The following is a 23,247-nucleotide window of genomic DNA, read 5'->3' as shown; positions in this document are numbered from 1 at the left end:
CCCAGATTTAATGCACACACAATATTGCTGGCGTTGTCCGATGCCACAAATCCACAGGAGAGTCCAATTGGGGTAAGCCATTCTGCGATGATCTTCCTCAGTTGCCGTAAGAGGTTTTTAGCTGTGTGCGTATTCTGGAAAGCGGTGATACAAAGCGTAGCCTGCCTAGGAAAGAGTTGGCGTTTGCGAGATGCTGCTACTGGTGCCGCCGCTGCTGTTCTTGCGGCGGGAGTCCATACATCTACCCAGTGGGCTGTCACAGTCATATAGTCCTGAGTCTGCCCTGCTCCACTTGTCCACATGTCCGTGGTTAAGTGGACATTGGGTACAACTGCATTTTTTAGGACACTGGTGAGTCTTTTTCTGAGGTCTGTGTACATTTTCGGTATCGCCTGCCTAGAGAAATGGAACCTAGATGGTATTTGGTACCGGGGACACAGTACCTCCAACAAGTCTCTAGTTGGCTCTGCAGTAATGATGGATACCGGAACCACGTTTCTCACCGCCCAGGATGCCAAGGCCTCAGTTATCCGCTTTGCAGCAGGATGACTGCTGTGATATTTCATCTTCCTCGCAAAGGACTGTTGGACAGTCAATTGCTTGGTGGAAGTAGTAAAAGTGGTCTTACGAGTACGACTTCCCCTCTGGTATGACCATCGACTCCCAGCAGCAACAACAGCAGCGCCAGCAGCAGTAGGCGTTACACGCAAGGATGCATCGGAGGAATCCCAGGCAGGAGAGGACTCGTCAGAATTGCCAGTGACATGGCCTGCAGGACTATTGGCATTCCTGGGGAAGGAGGAAATTGACACTGAGGGAGTTGGTGGGGTGGTTTGCGTGAGCTTGGTTACAAGAGGAAGGGATTTACTGGTCAGTGGACTGCTTCCGCTGTCGCCCAAAGTTTTTGAACTTGTCACTGACTTATGATGAATGCGCTGCAGGTGACGTATAAGGGAGGATGTTCCGAGGTGGTTAACGTCCTTACCCCTACTTATTACAGCTTGACAAAGGCAACACACGGCTTGACAAATGTTGTCCGCATTTCTGTTGAAATACTTCCACACCGAAGAGCTGATTTTTTTGGTATTTTCACCAGGCATGTCAATGGCCCTATTCCTCCCACGGACAACAGGTGTCTCCCCGGGTGCCTGACTTAAACAAACCACCTCACCATCAGAATCCTCCTGGTCAATTTCCTCCCCAGCGCCAGCAACACCCATATCCTCCTCATCCTGGTGTACTTCAACACTGACATCTTCAATCTGACTATCAGGAACTGGACTGCGGGTGCTCCTTCCAGCACTTGCAGGGGGCGTGCAAATGGTGGAAGGCGCATGCTCTTCACGTCCAGTGTTGGGAAGGTCAGGCATCGCAAACGACACAATTGGACTCTCCTTGTGGATTTGTGATTTCGAAGAACGCACAGTTCTTTGCTGTGCTTTTGCCAGCTTGAGTCTTTTCATTTTTCTAGCGAGAGGCTGAGTGCTTCCATCCTCATGTGAAGCTGAACCACTAGCCATGAACATAGGCCAGGGCCTCAGCCGTTACTTGCCACTCCGTGTGGTAAATGGCATATTGGCAAGTTTACGCTTCTCCTCCGACAATTTTATTTTAGATTTTGGAGTCCTTTTTTACTGATATTTGGTGTTTTGGATTTTACATGCTCTGTACTATGACATTGGGCATCGGCCTTGGCAGACGACGTTGCTGGCATTTCATCGTCTCGGCCATGACTAGTGGCAGCAGCTTCAGCACGAGGTGGAAGTGGATCTTGATCTTTCCCTATTTTTGGAACCTCAACATTTTTGTTCTCCATATTTTAATAGGCACAACTAAAAGGCACCTCAGGTAAACAATGGAGATGGATGGATACTAGTATACTTATGGATTGACGAGCGACTGCCGACACAGAGGTAGCTACAGCCGTGGACTACCGTACTGCGTCTGCTGCTAATATAGACTGGATGATAATGAGATATAAAATATATATATATCACTACTGCAGCCGGACAGGTATATATTATATAATGACGGACCTGCTGGACACTGTCAGCACTGCAGACTCCTAAAGTAAGCTACTAGTATCAAGAAGATAGAAAAAAAAAAAACACCACAGGTAGGTGGTATACAATTATGGATGGACGAGCGACTGCCGACACAGAGGTAGCTACAGCCGTGGACTACCGTACTGCGTCTGCTGCTAATATAGACTGGATGATAATGATATAAAATATATATATATATATATCACTACTGCAGCCGGACAGGTATATATTATATAATGACGGACCTGCTGGACACTGTCAGCTCAGCACTGCAGACTCCTAAAGTAAGCTACTAGTATCAAGAAGATAGAAAAAAAACAAAACACCACAGGTAGGTGGTATACAATTATGGATGGACGAGCGACTGCCGACACAGAGGTAGCTACAGCCGTGGACTACCGTACTGCGTCTGCTGCTAATATAGACTGGATGATAATGATATAAAATATATATATATATATCACTACTGCAGCCGGACAGGTATATATTATATAATGACGGACCTGCTGGACACTGTCAGCTCAGCACTGCAGACTCCTAAAGTAAGCTACTAGTAGTATCAAGAAGATAGAAAAAAAAAAAAAAAACACCACAGGTAGGTGGTATACAATTATGGATGGACGAGCGACTGCCGACACAGAGGTAGCTACAGCCGTGGACTACCGTACTGCATCTGCTGCTAATATAGACTGGATGATAATGAGATATAAAATATATATATATCACTACTGCAGCCGGACAGGTATATATTATATAATGACGGACCTGCTGGACACTGTCAGCTCAGCACTGCAGACTCCTAAAGTAAGCTACTAGTATCAAGAAGATAGAAAAAAAAAAAAACACCACGGGTAGGTGGTATACAATTATGGATGGACGAGCGACTGCCGACACAGAGGTAGCTACAGCCGTGGACTACCGTACTGCGTCTGCTGCTAATATAGACTGGATGATAACGATATAAAAAATATATATATATATATCACTACTGCAGCCGGACAGGTATATATTATATAATGACGGACCTGCTGGACACTGTCAGCTCAGCACTGCAGACTCCTAAAGTAAGCTACTAGTAGTATCAAGAAGATAGAAAAAAAATAAAACACCACAGGTAGGTGGTATACAATTATGGATGGACGAGCGACTGCCGACACAGAGGTAGCTACAGCCGTGGACTACCGTACTGCGTCTGCTGCTAATATAGACTGGATGATAATGATATAAAAAATATATATATATATATCACTACTGCAGCCAGACAGGTATATATTATATAATGACGGACCTGCTGGACACTGTCAGCTCAGCACTGCAGACTCCTAAAGTAAGCTACTAGTATCAAGAAGATAGAAAAAAAAAAAAACACCACGGGTAGGTGGTATACAATTATGGATGGACGAGCGACTGCCGACACAGAGGTAGCTACAGCCGTGGACTACCGTACTGCGTCTGCTGCAGTGCTAATATAGACTGGATGATAATGATATAAAAAATATATATATATCACTACTGCAGCCGGACAGGTATATATTATATAATGACGGACCTGCTGGACACTGTCAGCAGAATGCGTTTATAGAATAAAAACACCACACGACGAGTGTTTAACTTTTTCAGGCAGACAATCACAATATACTGGTGGTCAGTGGTCACTGGTCAGTCACACTGGCACTGGCAGTGGCACTCTGGCAGCAAAAGTGTGCACTGTTAAAATATGTACTCCTGCTATAACTGCTCCCCAGTCTCCCCCACAATTAAGCTGTGTGAGCAGTGAGCACTCAGCACAGTCAGATATACCGTATTACATAGATGATGCAGCACACTGAGGGCACACTGAGGCTGAGCACAGATATGGTATGTGACTGTGTCACACTGTGTATCGTTTTTTTTCAGGCAGAGAACGGATTAATTAAACTGGTGGTCACTGGTCACACTATCAGCAAGTAGTACTCCTAATATGCTCCCCAAAATTAGTAAATCAAGTGTCTCTACTCTCTACTACTCTCTAGTCTACTCTAAACGGAGAGGACGCCAGCCACGTCCTCTCCCTATCAATCTCAATGCACGTGTGAAAATGGCAGCGACGCGCGGCTCCTTATATAGAATCCGAGTCTCGCGATAGAATACGAGCCTCGCGAGAATCCGACAGCGGGATGATGACGTTCGGGCGCGCTCGGGTTAACCGAGCAAGGCGGGAAGATCCGAGTCTGCCTCGGACCCGTGTAAAAAGCGTGAAGTTCGGGGGGGTTCGGTTTCCGAGAAACCGAACCCGCTCATCACTAATGGACACTGGACAGATACGTCTTCTGCACTGTAGTGTATGGACACTGGACAGATACGTCAGTAGCACTGTAGTGTATGGACACTGGACAGATACGTCTTCTGCACTGTAGTGTAGGGACACTTGACAGATATGTCAGCAGCACTGTAGTGTATGGACACTGGACAGATGCGTCAGCAGCACTGGAGTGTATGGACACTGGACAGATACGTCAGCAGCACTGTAGTGTAGGGACACTGGACAGATGCGTCAGCAGCACTGTAGTGTAGGGACACTGGACAGATACGTCAGCAGCACTGTAGTGTATGGACACTGGACAGATGCGTCAGCAGCACTGGAGTGTATGGACACTGGACAGATACGTCAGCAGCACTGGAGTGTATGGACACTGGACAGATACGTCAGCAGCACTGGAGTGTATGGACACTGGACAGATACGTCAGCAGCACTGTAGTGTATGGACACTGGACAGATACGTCAGCAGCACTGGAGTGTATGGACACTGGACAGATACGTCAGCAGCACTGGAGCGTATGGACACTGGACAGATACGTCAGCAGCACTGGAGTGTATGGACACTGGACAGATACGTCAGCAGCACTGGAGTGTATGGACACTGGACAGATACGTCAGCAGCACTGTAGTGTATGGACACTGGACAGATATACGTCTTCTGCACTGTAGTGTATGAACACTGGACAGATACGTCAGCAGCACCGTAGTGTATGGACACAGGACAGATGCGTCAGCAGCACCGTAGTGTATGGACACTGGACAGATATGTCAGCAGCACTGGAGCGTATGGACACTGGACAGATGCGTCAGCAGCACTGTAGTGTATGGACACTGGACAGATATGTCTGCTGCACTGGAGCGTATGGACACTGGACAGATAGTCAGCTACACTGAAGTGTATGAACACTGAACAGATACGTCAGCAGCACTGGAGTGCTTCCCTATCTAATTACATCCTCTGTAGAGTATTCATAACATCACATATCTTGTCTTTCTTTAGTCTCACACCCTCCTGACACTTGGATAACTTTGTGGGGTATCATCATACAACCCATTAAGAACCTAGCAATCTGGTGGACCATTATGCAATAGGTAGCATCTATCCTTGTGTATCTATGCCTATTTCCCTATAGATTGTAAGCTTGCGAGCAGGGCCTTCCTACCTCTATATCTGTCTGTTTTTACCCAGTTTTGTTCTATTACTGTTGTTCTAATTGTAAAGCGCAACGGAATATGCTGCGCTATATAAGAAACTGTTAATGAATAAATAAACACTGGACAGATACGTCAACTGCACTGGAGTGTATGAACACTGGACAGATAAATCAGCAGCACTGGAGTGTATAGGGCCCCATACACTACATCGACATGTCTGACCCTCATGTCGCATAAGAGTTCCCTTGAACCACCCGGTAGCCTCCAGGGCGGCAGGATCACATAAGATACATTGTATGCGGTCCTTTTGCATACGATGTATCTTATGCGATCCCAGCCATGCCTGTGAGATCAGAGATATCATGAGTGTAGCACTAACGATCTCTAGGGGCTCCGATCCGATGCTCACGGGACCGCGCATCGGATCGGATGTAAAACACATCCGATTTGCCACTTTTCATCCAATTTATCGGCCCGAAAGGTCGAAATCGGATGAAATCGGGCATTATCGTTGTAGTGTATGGGGCCCTTATGAACAATGGACAGATATGTCAGCAGCACTGGAGCGTATGGACACTGGACAGATATGTCAGCAGCACTGGAGTGTATGGACACTGGACAGATATGTCAGCAGCACTGTAGTGTATGGACACTGGACAGATGCATCAGCAGCACTGGAGCGTATGGACACTGGACAGATATGTCAGCAGCACTGGAGCATATGGACACTGGACAGATACGTCTTCTGCACTGTAGTGTAGGGACACTGGACAGATACGTCAGCAGCACTGGAGTGTATGGACACTGGACAAATACGTCAGCAGCACTGGAGAGTATGGACACTGGACAAATACGTCAGCAGCACTGGAGAGTATGGACACTGGACAAATACGTCAGCAGCACTGGAGAGTATGGACACTGGACAGATGCGTCTGCAGCACTGGAGCGTATGGACACTGGACAGATGCGTCAGCAGCACTGGAGCGTATGGACACTGGACAGATACGTCTGCTGCACTGTAGTGTATGGACACTGGACAGATACGTCAGCAGCACTGTAGTGTATGGACACTGGACAGATACGTCTGCTGCACTGTAGTGTATGGACACTGGACAGATACGTCAGCAGCACTGGAGCGTATGGACACTGGACAGATACGTCTTCTGCACTGTAGTGTATGGACACTGGACAGATATGTCAGCAGCACTGGAGTGTATGGACACTGGACAGATATGTCAGCAGCACTGTAGTGTAGGGACACTGGACAGATACGTCAGCAGCACTGTAGTGTATGGACACTGGACAGATTTCTCAGCAGCACTGTAGTGTATGGACACTGGACAGATACGTCAGCAGCACTGGAGCGTATGGACACTGGACAGATACGTCTGCAGCACTGGAGTGTATGGACACTGGACAGATACGTCAGCAGCACTGTAGTGTATGGACACTGGACAGATGCGTCAGCAGCACTGGAGTGTATGGACACTGGACAGATACGTCTTCTGCACTGTAATGTAGGGACACTGGACAGATACGTCTGCTGCACTGTAGTGTATGGACACTGGACAGATACGTCAGCAGCACTGGAGCGTATGGACACTGGACAGATACGTCAGCAGCACTGGAGTGTATGGACACTGGACAGATACGTCTGCTGCACTGTAGTGTATGGACACTGGACAGATACGTCAGCAGCACTGTAGCGTATGGACACTGGACAGATATACGTCTGCTGCACTGTAGTGTATGGACACTGGACAGATGCGTCAGCAGCACTGGAGCGTATGGACACTGGACAGATACGTCTTCTGCACTGTAATGTAGGGACACTGGACAGATACGTCTTCTGCACTGTAGTGTAGGGACACTGGACAGATGCATCAGCAGCACTGTAGTGTATGGACACTGAACAGATACGTCTCCTGCACTGTAGTGTAAGGACACTGGACAGATACGTCTGCTGCACTGTAGTGTATGGACACTGGACAGATACGTCAGCAGCACTGGAGCGTATGGACACTGGACAGATGCGTCAGCAGCACTGGAGCGTATGGACACTGGACAGATACGTCTTCTGCACTGTAGTGTATGGACACTGGACAGATGCATCAGCAGCACTGTAGTGTATGGACACTGGACAGATACGTCTTCTGCACTGTAGTGTAGGGACACTGGACAGATACGTCTGCTGCACTGTAGTGTATGGACACTGGACAGATACGTCAGCAGCACTGGAGCGTATGGACACTGGACAGATACGTCAGCAGCACTGGAGTGTATGGACACTGGACAGATACGTCTTCTGCACTGTAGTGTAGGGACACTGGACAGATACGTCTTCTGCACTGTAGTGTATGGACACTGGACAGATACGTCTTCTGCACTGTAGTGTAGGGACACTGGACAGATACGTCTTCTGCACTGTAGTGTATGGACACTGGACAGATACGTCTGCTGCACTGTAGTGTATGGACACTGGACAGATACGTCTTCTGCACTGTAGTGTATGGACACTGGACAGATGCGTCAGCAGCACTGGAGCGTATGGACACTGGACAGATACGTCTTCTGCACTGTAGTGTATGGACACTGGACAGATACGTCAGCAGCACTGTAGTGTAGGGACACTGGACAGATACGTCTTCTGCACTGTAGTGTAGGGACACTGGACAGATACGTCTTCTGCACTGTAGTGTATGGACACTGGACAGATACGTCAGCAGCACTGTAGTGTATGGACACTGGACAGATACGTCAGCAGCACTGGAGCGTATGGACACTGGACAGATACGTCAGCAGCACTGGAGTGTATGGACACTGGACAGATACGTCAGCAGCACTGGAGTGTATGGACACTGGACAGATACGTCAGCAGCACTGTAGTGTATGGACACTGGACAGATACGTCAGCAGCACTGGAGCGTATGGACACTGGACAGATACGTCTTCTGCACTGCAATGTAGGGACACTGGACAGATACGTCTTCTGCACTGTAGTGTAGGGACACTGGACAGATTCGTCAGCAGCACTGTAGTGTATGGACACTGGACAAATACGTCTGCAGCACTGTAGTGTATGGACACTGGACAGATGCATCAGCAGCACTGGAGTGTATGGACACTGGACAGATACGTCTTCTGCACTGTAGTGTAGGGACACTGGACAGATACGTCTGCTGCACTGTAGTGTATGGACACTGGACAGATACGTCAGCAGCACTGGAGCGTATGGACACTGGACAGATACGTCAGCAGCACTGGAGTGTATGGACACTGGACAGATACGTCAGCAGCACTGTAGTGTATGGACACTGGACAGATGCGTCAGCAGCACTGGAGCGTATGGACACTGGACAGATACGTCTTCTGCACTGTGGTGTATGGGCACTGGACAGATACGTCAGCAGCACTGTAGTGTATGGACACTGGACAGATACGTCAGCAGCACTGGAGCGTATGGACACTGGACAGATACGTCTGCTGCACTGTAGTGTATGGACACTGGACAGATACGTCAGCAGCACTGGAGTGTATGGACACTGGACAGATGCGTCAGCAGCACTGGAGCGTATGGACACTGGACAGATACGTCTGCTGCACTGTAGGGTATGGACACTGGACAGATGCATCAGCAGCACTGGAGTGTATAGACACTGGACAGATACGTCTGCTGCACTGTAGGGTATGGACACTGGACAGATACGTCTGCTGCACTGTAGTGTATGGACACTGGACAGATACGTCTGCTGCACTGTAGTGTATGGACACTGGACAGATACGTCTGCTTCACTGTAGTGTATGGACACTGGACAGATACGTCTGCTGCACTGTAGCTTATGGACACTGGACAGATACGTCTGCTGCACTGTAGTGTATGGACACTGGACAGATACGTCTGCTTCACTGTAGTGTATGGACACTGGACAGATACGTCTGCTGCACTGTAGTGTATGGACACTGGACAGATACGTCTGCTGCACTGTAGTGTATGGACACAGGACAGCAGTCACTGACACAGCATAGCCATTTGAGTGGATGGACAAAGCAGCAGCCACTGGAAACAAAGAGTGGATGGATACATCACAACAACCACTGGGCACCGCACAGCAACTTGAGTGGATAACCACACAGTACAGCAACCACTGGACATGACACAGCACAGCCCAGCAGCATGGCCAGTGAGAAATGGTGCCACCGCGGCGTCCTTACACAGAATCCGAAACGTGTGAGATCCTGATGCCGGGATGATGATGTTTTGCCTCGTTTTGGATCCCGAGCAAGGTCATAAAATTGACTTGCATCCAAATGTAAACGAGACCCTAAGCAGTTATAGTTTTGCATATATATATCCTATATAATAGCCCAGATCTGTGACTCTGTGCTTGTGTGACTAACGCTGGGTGTGGCTAGGAGCTCTCATTGGGTTAGTGGCAGGTCTATCACACCCAGTCCACAGCTGATTAGGCGAGAAACGCCCTCCCACACAGGTTACATCCAATGGGAGGTTCTGCCCTTTGGCTGCTGTGTGTTCCCAGAGCAGGATTAACAATAGGGCTGATGGAGCTGCAGCTTCAGGTCCACACCCCAAAATAGGCCCACTGCATCTGCAACAACACACCCTCCAACAATTTACACATAAAAGTGGTACAAATTTGAAAAGGGGGCGTGGCCACGGATACAGTGGTGTGACCACGCCCCTTATGCTATACTTTCAATGGAAGTTTGGAGAGCCATAAATCGGTACAGACCATAAAAAAAAAGGTCCTGTACCTGCCAAAAAGGTACAGCTGGAGGGTATGCCACTGCATCGGCAGCAAGTCTCTGCTCTGTAGATAGGGAGGGGGTATCCTTTTACTGCAGCTTCCTATGTCCTGCTGCCATTCCGCATGCCCCCTCCAGCATCAACAATCCCCACTCCCTAGTCGCGGCGCAGGTGGAACAAAAGCTACTGCGGCCACCGCTATAGATGTGTATGAAAGCGGCGCAGTGGAAGGCTTTCATAGCCCTCCCTGCACCGCATACTCTCTGAGCCCCGGAGCCTCCTCTGCGCGTGATGTCACAGAAGTGCCTCCCCGCCACAGCCGCGGCCTGGAAGCCCTGAGATGGCTAATGTAACAGATAGAGTGGGTGATATCGCGGAGGGTAATGTCAGGACGCTGAATCAATGTTAAAGGTGACAGTGCTGTGCAGTGCAGTGGGTGTGCAGTGTCACTGACACTGTACAGCACTCTCACCTTTGACATTGATTCAGCGAGTCAGTCAGTTCTGCCAGCCAGTCACTATTGTTAGCACCGGTGTCCCAACGCGCCGCATTACAGGGAAGTGGACGCACTAAATAAACTACAGCTCCCAGCAGCCCTTAGCGCCAAAGCATTCCGGCGCTAAGGGCTGCTGGGAGCTGTAGTTTATTGAGTGCATCTTCTTCCCTGTAATGCGGCGCATTGGGACACCGGCGCTAACAATAGTGACTGGCTGCTTGGCTGCTGTGCGAGTCCCGAGCCACTGCCAAAGGGAGGAAAGCAGCTTAGCTGCTTCCAGGAGGAGAAGCAGGAGACGCATTACCCGCCCCTCCCCCACCCGTCGCACCACACCACCCGACCCTCCACCACCTGCCGCACCCCCGCAACCGCTCCTCCCCCACCCGCGGTGACTCCGGACCCCCACCGGCGCCACCCATGCACTCTCCCCCACCTGCGGCACCACCGTACCACCCCACACCCACCCGCTGCACCCCTGGACCCCATCCGCGTCTCCCCCGCACCTGCCATTCCCCCACCACAGCACCTACTAGGTGATTCATCAGTCCCTGCATGCGCTGTTCACGCCATTGCAAGGGGCTTTGACCCCTTAACCATCGTATGCCCTTTGTCCGTGCAATATTTAACCACTCACACAATTATGATTGGAGGTAATACTCCACATAATAAAAATATTGCACACCACAAGGGTGTGCAACGGTTAAGGGGGCGTAGCCGCTTACGACAGTGTGAAGAGCGCCTAATGTTCGTAGGAATGTAGACTGGAGGATGTTTAACTCTGGGGACCTGTAACGGACACCCCTCACCAAATAGTCACCCAAACAAGAGGCCAACAGGCCAGTTAGTAAAAGGTTGTTTAAATAACATACATTTGAACATATACATTTTTTTACAGTCCAAAATTAAAATTGTGTCAATAAGTACAACCAAAAAAATACACAACCAACACGTTTGTTAGATGGACTTTAGATACTCCCTCACCTTTTACAAGGTGCGCGCTCGAAAGGGTGTATCTTCACAAATTAGGTTGCGATTTTCTGACTGACAAAACCAACGCGTTTCGTCTTATCGACTTCATCAGGGGTGGCAAATATGAAAAAAAGAACTAATTCGCTCTTGATGGGTTTATGACCTCAGATGTGAATTTGATCAGAATCTCCTATATCGAGACTTAGTGGATGGAACTCTTATATTGGGGCTCCTAATTGGAGTTTGAATGATAATCCCACTTGAAAGTGTATTCTGTTAAAATTGGTGTTTTTTGCAAACTACCTCAAGTGTAGAATTGATCAGAATCTCCTATAACAAGGCTTAGTGGATAGAGCTCTTATATCGAGGCTCCTAATTGGAACTTAAATGCTGATCCCTCTAAGGAGTGTATTCTGTTAAAATTTGTGTTTTTTACAAACTACATTAAAACTAATACGACATAATTCCTTATAGAGTCACCTAGGGAAACTATTAATTATAGTCTCTTAGGAGTGTTGACAGCCATATGTCGGCGTTTTTGTAAACTGCCTAAGGTGTGGTATCCAACTCTTATAGTGAAGACTATTTCTAGTTCAAATGTTGATCCATGGGAAAATGAAACTCAGGAATTATGTAGCTGGTTTCACAATTACAGATATTTAAATGACGTAACTTCCTCAGTAAGTCTCACAAAATAAATCCTGGGAGAGATTTGGCTGTGTATATATATATATATATATATATATCCCCTGTATCGGTGTGTTGCTAACAGCTGGTGCAGAGTGGTAGGCCCTGTACAGAGAGAGAGATATCCTGCAGCTCGATGCAGCAGTGTGTGAGAGACCTGAGCAACCTATACAAACGCTGAGACTGAATTCCAGTACTATCTGAGGAACGCAAGACAATAAATCGATGTGCCTTGGCTACAAGCTACTATCTGGTACGCAGTTTAACGGGGATAAAAATAGTAGTACCCCTTTCTGAAAATACTACACCATAGGCGCTTGTTCCCTCCCTCCTTTTTATACAGATTTCGAGCTATATACCTGATTGCCTTTTTGTGGAACTGAGCGGGCGCCTGAATAAAGTGGAGTGTGTATTAAGACCCGAATATCGGACAGTGGTCTGTGGACCAGACTGTACAAGAAAAGGACCGGCTTCAGAGAAGCGCACTGATCTAAAATTCTTCTTGAACTATATATATATATATATATATATATATATATATATACTCTCAAGTGGCCATGGGAACCTTATTTGAAAATGCATGTAGACATAGGGACTTATAACCAATGCTGGGAAATAGTATTGTAGCCTTATAACCAAATGATCCCATTTGAATGGTTTTATCTCTAATTCATATTTTCCAAGTATATAACAGTTACATAATGGGTATAAGATGTAATCAGGGATATTGCTAGACTCTTTAGGGAGTAAGGGAGATTTAGTGCCACTAGATATTTTAGCACTGTGTGCAAGAAACAGCATCGCCCCCCCATCACACACACACACACACACACACACACACACACACACACACACACACACACACACACACACACACACAATATAGAACAGGGCCAATATGCGCCATAGCTCTCTTTAACACAGTACGCAGGTAGAGTGCCCCTCTTACACAGTACGGCAGGCAGAGGGCCCTTTTATACATTAGGCAGGTAGAGTCCCCCTTGTTTACACATTACGGCAGCAGAGTCCCCCTTGTTTACACATTACGGCAGCAGAGTCCCCTTTGTGTACACATTAAGCAGCAGAGTCCCCCTTGTGTATACATTAGGCAGGTAGAGTCCCCCTTGTTTACACATTAAGGCAGGCAGAGGTCCCTTTTACACATTAGGCAGGTAGAGTCCCCCTTGTTTACACATTACGGCAGCAGAGTCCCCCTTGTTTACACATTACGGCAGCAGAGTCCCCCTTGTTTACACATTACGGCAGCAGAGTCCCCTTTGTGTACACATTAAGCAGCAGAGTCCCCCTTGTGTATACATTAGGCAGCAGAGTCCCCCTTGTGTACACATTAGGCAGCTGTGTGTGTGTGTGTGTGGGGGGGTCTGCTCACAGTCCCTCTCCAGTGCAGCCACGGCAGGTCTTACTAGTGGCATCACCTATACAGGAGACGCCAGCTCAAGGAGCGCTCAGCGCTCCCTCTCCATTTCAGAGGCAGCGGCAGGGCTCACAGGCACCATCAGTACAGACAGTGGTGTCTCATATAATGGAGCAGGATGCTGAAGGACAGAGGTGGCAGCAGGGCTCACAGGCGGCATTACCGCGCATGACGGGCTGTGTGTAACACCAAATGGCGCACTCCCCGTACCTCACAGAGGCGAAGACTGGAGATAGGCGCCGGCGGACAGCCTAAATTAGACTTCTCCATCACCGACTAACACGGCCGTACGTAGGGGTGTGGTGCCAGATGGTGCGCCTTCACTGCACTTGAGCTGTGGGCAAGGCAACATTGGCACACACCTAGTTACGGCTTTGGGGAGATTGCTACTATTTCAGGGAGTCTCCCTGACAGTCAGGGAGAGTCGGCAAGTATGCTCTGGAGCCGCCACTGCTTGAGAGTTATTAGGAAATTTTGGCTTTATGTCTGCTCCCTGGCTTTCTTTGTATACAGGCATATTATATGGGAGTATACTTATCTGAGAGCTGAAGTTTATATAGCATTGGCCACATTGGCCACACAGCACGAAAATCATCCGAAATAGACAAGACAATCTACAACAGATTGACGTAAGAAGATATGTCCTGACCTTAACCCAATATAAATGTTGTGTTATGAGCTTAAGAGAGCAGCTCATGTGATAGAGTCCAAAAATATCAATGAGTTGAAGAAGTTCTGGTGAAGCGAAATGCTCAAGAATTCTTCCTAGTAAGGATACAGGACTGATGAAAAGGGGCGTGCTATTAGTTGCTTATTCTAAAGGTTCACCATCAGAATTCCTATAGCTAGAATACAGATTTCTATGAAGTTTAGACCAGATTTCAGGCCAACATGAAATAGATGTGTATATAGAGACTAGGTCAGATATAAGTACAAGCAATTGCAAGTTTGTTAACAACTGCAAAGCTGTTTTACTACCTCTATACTATCTGCAGTGTAGCCTTGGTGTGTTGTGTGGAGGAGGCTGTTTGTTGGATATGTAACACCTGGACATCCTCACATTACATGGATACTTTTGTAAAGATTAAGCTACAGTCCAGTATAAATATTAACCCATTGTCACCTACACATCGATAGCAGGCGATCATTGACATAGATGGCCTGCATTTGTTACATCGAGGGACCACTCCTGCGCACAGGAGACCCACTTCTGTATGTGAGGCACTTCTGATGAGGGGTTACCAGCTTAGAGCTAATAACTTTTAGCCAGCATGCGGCTCTCTGCTCAGGGCATGCTGAGAACCGCGAATACACACCAGGGGGTAGATTTACAAAGGAGCAGGTTATCACAGACGCTGATCATAAGTTTATACTCTGAAACTCAGGTGGTAACCATACTGCTGAGGGGCCATCATCCACTAAAGATCACCCTTTCAGAGTAGGCTCCACCAAGACCACACATGCTTGGCATGTTTCACTAAGCAGGTGCCAGCAAAGAGCATATAGAGATGGGAAATAAAATCAAAGTCAACATCGGTACAAAACCATAGATGGTGATGGAACATTGGACTCCCACAAAAGCTGGGAAAACCGTCAAATTCCAAAGCTTGATGTTTGCTAAACATTGATGACTGATGGCCATCCCTAGTCACAGGGCACACATCCAGCTCTTCTTCCATAAAGTCACCAGTCACAGTAGAAAGGTCCTTCTCTGACAATATGTCACACTCCTCTGTGATACTAGAGTGGTCTCTGCTTTCAGGTAGACGCATCAGGAGCCTGCCGTCGTCATTTGTTCCTAGTGAATTACGAGGCGTGTCCACCCTAGCCATGCCCTTGGTGGAACTCTGTATTATGCAACCAGGATACCTAGTGGGTACTTAATTACCTCACACAAAATGGTGGTCTCCACTGCATGTACAGTAGGTTTCTTTGATTTAAATACCGGCCATGATAGAGATTCGCCACAAGGTGGGGATGTAGCTCAGATTAAAGTTTTGATTTAATGTTCCTTTATCTTGAGTGTGGAAAATCATTTGTGGCAATTAGGGGTGCGAGTAGCAAAGAATTTGCATTATAGAATGCCAAGGTTCTTGATACAAAAGTACACATGAGTGTATTTGCCTTGCTGGTAGATCCATTAATGTCGAGTATACAACATTTGTCTGTTAAAGTCCGCACAATTCCTATGCAAATGTTTATGTCAGTGCAAGGAATGAAAACATTGCACTGCCGGTAACTCAAACATAAGACTTGGGAAGATCTATAAAATCTTGGAGAGAGATTAAGTTTCAGAATAAGATATTTCTGCTTTCATGTATCATAGAAACATAGAATTTGACGGCAGATAAGAACCACTTGTCCCATCTAGTCTGCCCATTTTTTTTATCCTTTAGGTAATCTCAACCCTTTTTGAACCTTAATTCTTTGTAAGGATATTCATATGCTTATCCCAAGCATGTTTAAATTGCTCTACAGTCTTGAATTGCCATACCAACAATGAAGAGCAAGCATGACACACTTCAGTGACCTATCTGAGATAGCGTATGCTTCATCTGTAGCTATTATTCTCAGTGCTACTTTTTCTTATTAATCTCCTGGGGATCTATGCATGAAGCAGTGAAAAGAGTGGAGAAGTGAGCCAGTGGAGAAGTTGCCCATGGCAACCAATCAGAGGCTACGTATCATTTTATAGAATGCATTTTATAAATGTTACCTCAACACTGATTGGTTGCCATGGGCAACTACTCCACTGGCTCACTTCGCCACACTTTTCACTGCTCCATGAATAGACCTTTTCCTCACTTGGTTCATTTTCATTTGTGCACGTCACAACAATTACAGTATTTCTTTTCAAGTACTGTCTTACTTTAATGTTTAGTTTTGAATATATTATACTATAATACTATATGCTACACTCTTGGGCTTTGATGTAACCCCTTATTTGGTAGGTACCCTGTTGGCTGTAATAGTCCAGCTATAATAAACATCTGTGCAAACTGGATAAAAGCAAAAATCTCATTAAAAACAACAACTATGTGTGTTTTTACATAAATCACTGCGTTGGGCTATACGATAAACATCAGTATTATATTTCCATGATAGTTTTCTATTGAATTATATTTCTGAGATATAATTCTGCACAGAGACATGTAATGTTATATAATGAGCAGGGATGCTTTGGAACACACCTCTGATATCTGCCTGTTCTGTGCAATGTAGAATCCTCCCTCTCCTCCTCCATCCTGGACATTCATCTCATAATGAGAGCTGTGTCTATGTAACTGATACGCATATTTAAAACCTCCTGCAACCATGATATATGGGCCACTGCCAATATGATCCAATAACCTTCCAAATTACTTATTCTTGTCTGTTTCCCGGTATTAATATATTGGAAATGCGCCGGATTAAGTGTCCTGTGCTCCAGTTGCAGTGATGCTAGCATTGATCTCAAAGACACCCTTACGGCTCGTTCTCCTGAAAGATTTCAAGCATGCCTCTTAACTGCTGTTAATCTACTCGTAATGTATCTCAATGGACAAATGATATTAAACATTGACATACTTTAGGTTATCTGCCATGGAGCAGTTGAGAATCATGCAGCATATTGTACTCCGGTGAATGCAGCATCATTTACTAAAAATGTGTCCTTCTTTATGAAAAAAACACTTTTAGGCTTTGTCTGTGTGATAGTTCCAGTTCAGCTGGGTAGAGCTAATGGGGGTCATTCCGACCCGATCGCAGCGTGCTTTCGTTCGCACAGCTGCGACCGGGTCACTACTGCGCACACACGGGGGCCGTAATGCGCCCGCGCGTCGTTGCACGGTGACAGCCGTCGCTGGGCAACGACGCTGACAGCGGAAAAAGTGGTCGCAGCGGCGATCGCAAGAAGATTGACTGCAGGAAGGCATTCCGAGGCGTCAACTTACCGTTGGAGACCGTTTTCGGGGAGTGTTAAGAAAAGTGCAGGCGTGTACAGGCGAACGGAGGGCGGATGTCTGACGTTAAAGCCGAGTCCATCATCGCTGGTCCCGTCACACAAGGTAAGTATGTCCAGGGCCGGCCTTGTTTTGCAGGAATTTTTTTTAGCATAGCAGGGTTGCACAAGCGATCGCAGCCCTGCTATGCTAAAATACACTCCCCCATAGGCGGAGATTAGTTGATCGCACCAGCAGCAAAAAGTTGCTTGGTGCGATCAACTCGGAATGAGGGCCTATGATAGTTACACTGTGGTACTTTGGCATACCTCCCAACATGACCCTCTCCAGGAGGGACAGAATGCTCTGCTTCTGGACTTCCCTCTTAATTTGTGAATGCCATCGCCTGTGCTGAAACACCTTTCTTATCCATTACCCTGTTCAACACAGGTACCAGCAATCATAGAGAAAGGGAAAATTCCAGAAGCAGAGCACTGTGTCCCTCCTGGAGAGAGTCAATTTGGGAGGTATGCTTTGGGTTAAACGCCTCAGGTAAGCCTTAAGAACACTAAGGGTAAGTGGCTTGCAAATGAAATGTTCAGACTAATAGTACTACTTCTTCAAGCTGCGGTGAGTGTTTTACAAACCACGTAAGGCTGTTTTCTCTAAATCTCTCCTGTATTGATTACTTTGGAAGGCTGGGAGGGCAAAAAAAGGTATAAATATTGTAGGGCACTTAAAATACAAAAAAAACCTTATCGATGTAGAAAATGGCACAGCGTACAGCTGGCCAATTAATACATACTGTAGGCTGTAACACATCAGTCTTGATGCTTTAATGTATCCTTAATCATCAAATTAGGCTCCTGTGATTTTAGCCATACTTGCCTACCTGACCCTCTCCATGAGGGAGAAAATGTTCTGTTCCTGGACTTTCCTGGTAATGTATGATTGCCATCACCTGCGGTGAGCTAGTTAAGTGATAAGAAAGGTGTTTCACCACAGGTGATGGCAATCATACATTACCAGGAAAGTCCAGGAACAGAACATTTTCTCCCTCATGGAGAGGGTCAGGTAGGCAAGTATGATTTTAGCACAACACAAGGGTAACACTAAAGCCCCGTACACACGGGGGAGATGTGTGCTGAGCGATCTAGCACATACCGCTCAGCACACATCTCTCCCCCGCTCAGCACTCAGCCGGCGATAGCCATGCATGGGACAGCACCCTACACACGGAGAGATCCATGCTTAATTTCTAAGCAATCTAGTCAGATTGCTTACAATATAGGCACTGATCTCTCCGTGTGTACCCCCCTTATTAGTCCACTAAGGTGCCCATTCATCATCAGGGGCCAGGTTAATACTGAAGGGAATACATACTAGTTACCGGCGGCCAGGATGCCAGCTGTCATGATACCGACAGTGGCATCCAAGCCACCAGAATGCTGCTGTAGGAGCGAGCGCAGGAAAGACCCTTGTGGGCTTGCTGCTCTCGCCAAGCTGTGGGTGTGTTGGCTCGCTGCACTCACCACATGTTATATTCTCCCTCTATGGGGCTGTCCATTTCACTGCCTGTCGGGATTCTGGTGTCGGCATTGTGACCACCGGGATCCTGACAGGCGGTCTCGTGATTGCCTCCCTACTTAAGTATCTGAGCAACTCACTATTGTGGGGACAGCTGCTCTGAAAAGCATCCGTCCCTGCATCCCTTGCACTGCTGTAGAAGCAGTAGGGTTATTTATCATGGTGGTGGCGACTGACTGCGCATGAGTGACCTGAGGTGATCCAAGTGCACGGCTGCTGTTCTCGCAGTGCAATGGCGACAGAGGGACTGCTCGGATCCCTCTTTCTAACTTCGGACCTCCTTCCCATAGGAATGAGCAAGGCTGCATGAATCAACACCATCTGACGATAGCTTTGACTCCCACAAGCAAAATCTGAAAACTTTCAGTTTTTGTAGTTAGCTGACTACTTGGAAGCCCCATCAGGCCCCTAGTAACGAATGGGCCCGTTACACAAAACATGCGGAAACTAGCGTTGATGAATACACCCCTCAAAGAGATGTGACTGTTCAGTTATTTGCTGGTGAACCATGTTTCCTGGACGATTCTCAGTTCTACTACCGCACACGTGAGGTACTTGGGTAAGGACAGAACTGCTTTAGAACACTGAACACGTTGCAGCGTTATCTCTGGCTGATCCAAATCTAGGGTCCATTGCAATCATTGTAGTTTTTTGTTGTTGTTTTTTAAACATAGATCACTCTTTATGGTGGTCTTAATCAAGCCTCGAACTCTAGCTGTTGTTAGAGTAAATGTCTGATTGGTAATGCATTATGGGACTTGTAGTCCTTTAACAGTGGTGAATTACATTTGTGTATAGTCACTAAGGGTGTGTACACAAGGTGAGATATTTTCTTTCGATTTTGACTATATAGTCAATTTTGACTATATATGCTAGGCCCCTGCCCTCTTGGAGTGTATCTTAGCTTAGCAGAAGTGCGATCGAAAGGTTAGCAGAACTGCGCGTAAAAAATTTAATGCAGTTTCAGAGTGGCTCGATACTTACTCCTATCTTGCGATGACTGCAGTCTGTTTAGTTCCTGGTTTGACGTCACAAACACGCCCTGCGTTCGGCCAGCCACTCCCCCGTTTCCCCAGCCACTCCTGCGTTATTACCTGGCACGCCTGCGTTTTTTAGCACACTCCCTGAAAACGCTGAGTTTCCGCCCAGAAACACCCACTTCCTGTCAATCACTCACCGATCAGCAGAGCGACTGAAAAGCGTTGTTCGCCCCTGTGTAAAATTGCTTAGTTTTGTGTGAAATTACTTGACGGGTGCACCCTGCGGCCCATACGCATGCGCAGAACAGCCGGATTTATGCCTGATCGCTATGCTGCGAAAAACGGCAGCGAGCGATCAACTCGGAATGACCCCCATAGTCCATATCTCAAGAAAAGTTAGTCAAAATCTGTGCTATCTGGGCTCCGGGGAGTTCAAGGGAAGTAAAAATCGGGCATAGCAAGGATCTCACCGTGTGTACACACCTTGGGGGTCATTCCGAGTTGTTCGCTCGGTAATTTTCTTCGCATCGCAGCGATTTTCCGCTAACTGCGCATGCGCAATGTTCGCACTGCGACTGCGCCAAGTAAATTTGCTATGAAGATTGGTATTTTACTCACGGCATTGCGAGGTTTTTTCTTCGTTCTGGAGATCGGAGTGTGATTGACAGGAAGTGGGTGTTTCTGGGCGGAAACTGGCCGTTTTATGGGAGTGTGTGAAAAAACGCTACCGTTTCTGGGAAAAACGCGGGAGTGGCTGGAGAAACGGAGGAGTGTCTGGGCGAACGCTGGGTGTGTTTGTGAGGTCAAACCAGGAACGACAAGCACTGAACTGATCGCACTGGAAGAGTAAGTCTCGAGCTACTCAGAAACTGCACAGAGAAGTCTTTTCGCAATATTGCGAATCTTTAGTTCGTAATTTTGATAAACTAAGATTCACTCCCAGTAGGCGGCGGCTTAGCGTGTGCAATGCTGCTAAAAGCAGCTTGCGAGCGAACAACTCGGAATGAGGGCCCTTAAGAGTTATATTTGAACCATTTGTAGTGTAAATGCAGATGAAATCTGAAATGGTCCGTGACAGATTAGAATGATTTGTAAATATTGTTGTAAAAAGCACTAATGTGTTACTTTCAAGTAGTGATGAGCGGGTTCGGTTTTACTCGGTTCTACTCGGTTCTCAAAACGGCATCTTATTGGCTCACGGATGTCACGTGTTTTGGATAGCCAATATGATGCCGTTTTGAGAACCGAGTAAAACTGAGTAAAACCGAACCCGCTCATCACTACTTTCAAGATTATAGTGATTTCTACAACCTTAAAGGCCCTAGAGAGTTCATGGGCACATGTACCTTTTTTTCCTTAAGGATGACTTGAACTGTCTAAGCTCTTCCTGGATTAGCTGTTTACTTAGAAAATCATTTTGAAGTTGCTTTGTGCACACTGTCATATTTCTATGAAAACCATCCCACAACCCCACAGTATATCAATGACACCTAAACAGGCCTGTTATCAGTAAAGCCTCATGTTTTACATGTCGAGATCGTCCCTTTGAAGCTCCCGGTGGCTCTGCAGCAGTGCTACAGTACCAGTTACGGCCCTGTGTGGTAGAGAATATATGGAGTCTATTTACCAAGCCATGGAAAGAGATAAAGTTGACGCAGCCAACCAGCTCCTGACATTTTTCAAACATAGGGGGAGATGTACTAAGCAGTGATAAAAAAAAGTGGAGAAATAAGCCAGTGGAGAAGTTTCCCATGGCAACCACTCAGCATTGATGTAACATTTATAATTTGCATACTATAAAGGTATACAGAGCAGCTGATTGGTTACCATGGGCAACTTCTCCACTGGCTCACTTCTCCCGTTAGAACAAGGTACTATGGACAAGTTGGCCATACTGTACATGCCTGATTAGGCTGCTCTGTTACTGTTCTCATTAGCTGATTAATGTCATTCAGAAAGTCCAGGTTTCTGCCACAGTAATAGTACATGGGATTAATACTACAGGAGCTTGTTACATGCAGAGAGAGCTCGTATCATCACCGCATAGCTCTCTATGGGTCTATGTACTAAGCCTTGGAGAGTGACAAAGTGGAGAGAGATAAAGTACCAGCCAGTCAGCTCATAACTGCCGTGTTGGAGACTGTTTGATAAATGTCAGAAGCTGATCGGCTGGTAGTTTACTGTATCTCTCTCCACTTTAGCACATCTCCCCCTGTGTGTCCACGGGAAGAGCAGATTTATGTCCATAACTGTCTTGGGGGTGTATTCATGAAGCAGTGAAAACTGTGGAGAAGTGAGCCAGTGGAGAAGAGCCAATCAGCACTGAAGTAATATTTATAATTTGCATACTATAAAATTATAAAGAGAAGCTGATTGGTTGCCATGGGCAACTTCTCCTGTGGCTCACTTCTCCACTTTTTTCACTACTTCATGAATAAACCCCTTGGTGTTAAATAAATGTGTTAGGTGCTCATTTTATGTAAATGCACCACCACTAGATTCTGCATATACACATAGAGGTCACAAGGTAAGTTTAGATTCCTACTTATTGTAAAGACACCTACCTGCATTGTGTATTACCCCCCCCCCCCCCCCTATTTTCTTCACTCTTTTCACTGTCGACTATGCGGAACATACAGTACCAAGTGCTGGGCCAAGTTTCTATAAAATAATAATTATGCCAGTGGACAACCATTTATATTCTGGCTACTGGTGTGGATGATGTCACACTTACTACAGTATATCTGGTATACATGTAAGTAGACATTTCTCCTCCATCCATTGGAATCCCCCTAGTTACCCACCAGAGGGGCTGTTGCAGACAGAGCATCACAGACATACATGTGAAGGCCCTAATTGCTTTATTACGTTTTAAAACGTGTTATGACGGCTAGACTGGGATATAATCA

The sequence above is a fragment of the Pseudophryne corroboree genome, chromosome 7 (assembly GCF_028390025.1).
Source record: "Pseudophryne corroboree isolate aPseCor3 chromosome 7, aPseCor3.hap2, whole genome shotgun sequence".
Taxonomy (NCBI): Eukaryota; Metazoa; Chordata; class Amphibia; order Anura; family Myobatrachidae; genus Pseudophryne; species Pseudophryne corroboree.
This window is presented reverse-complemented; position numbering follows the sequence as displayed.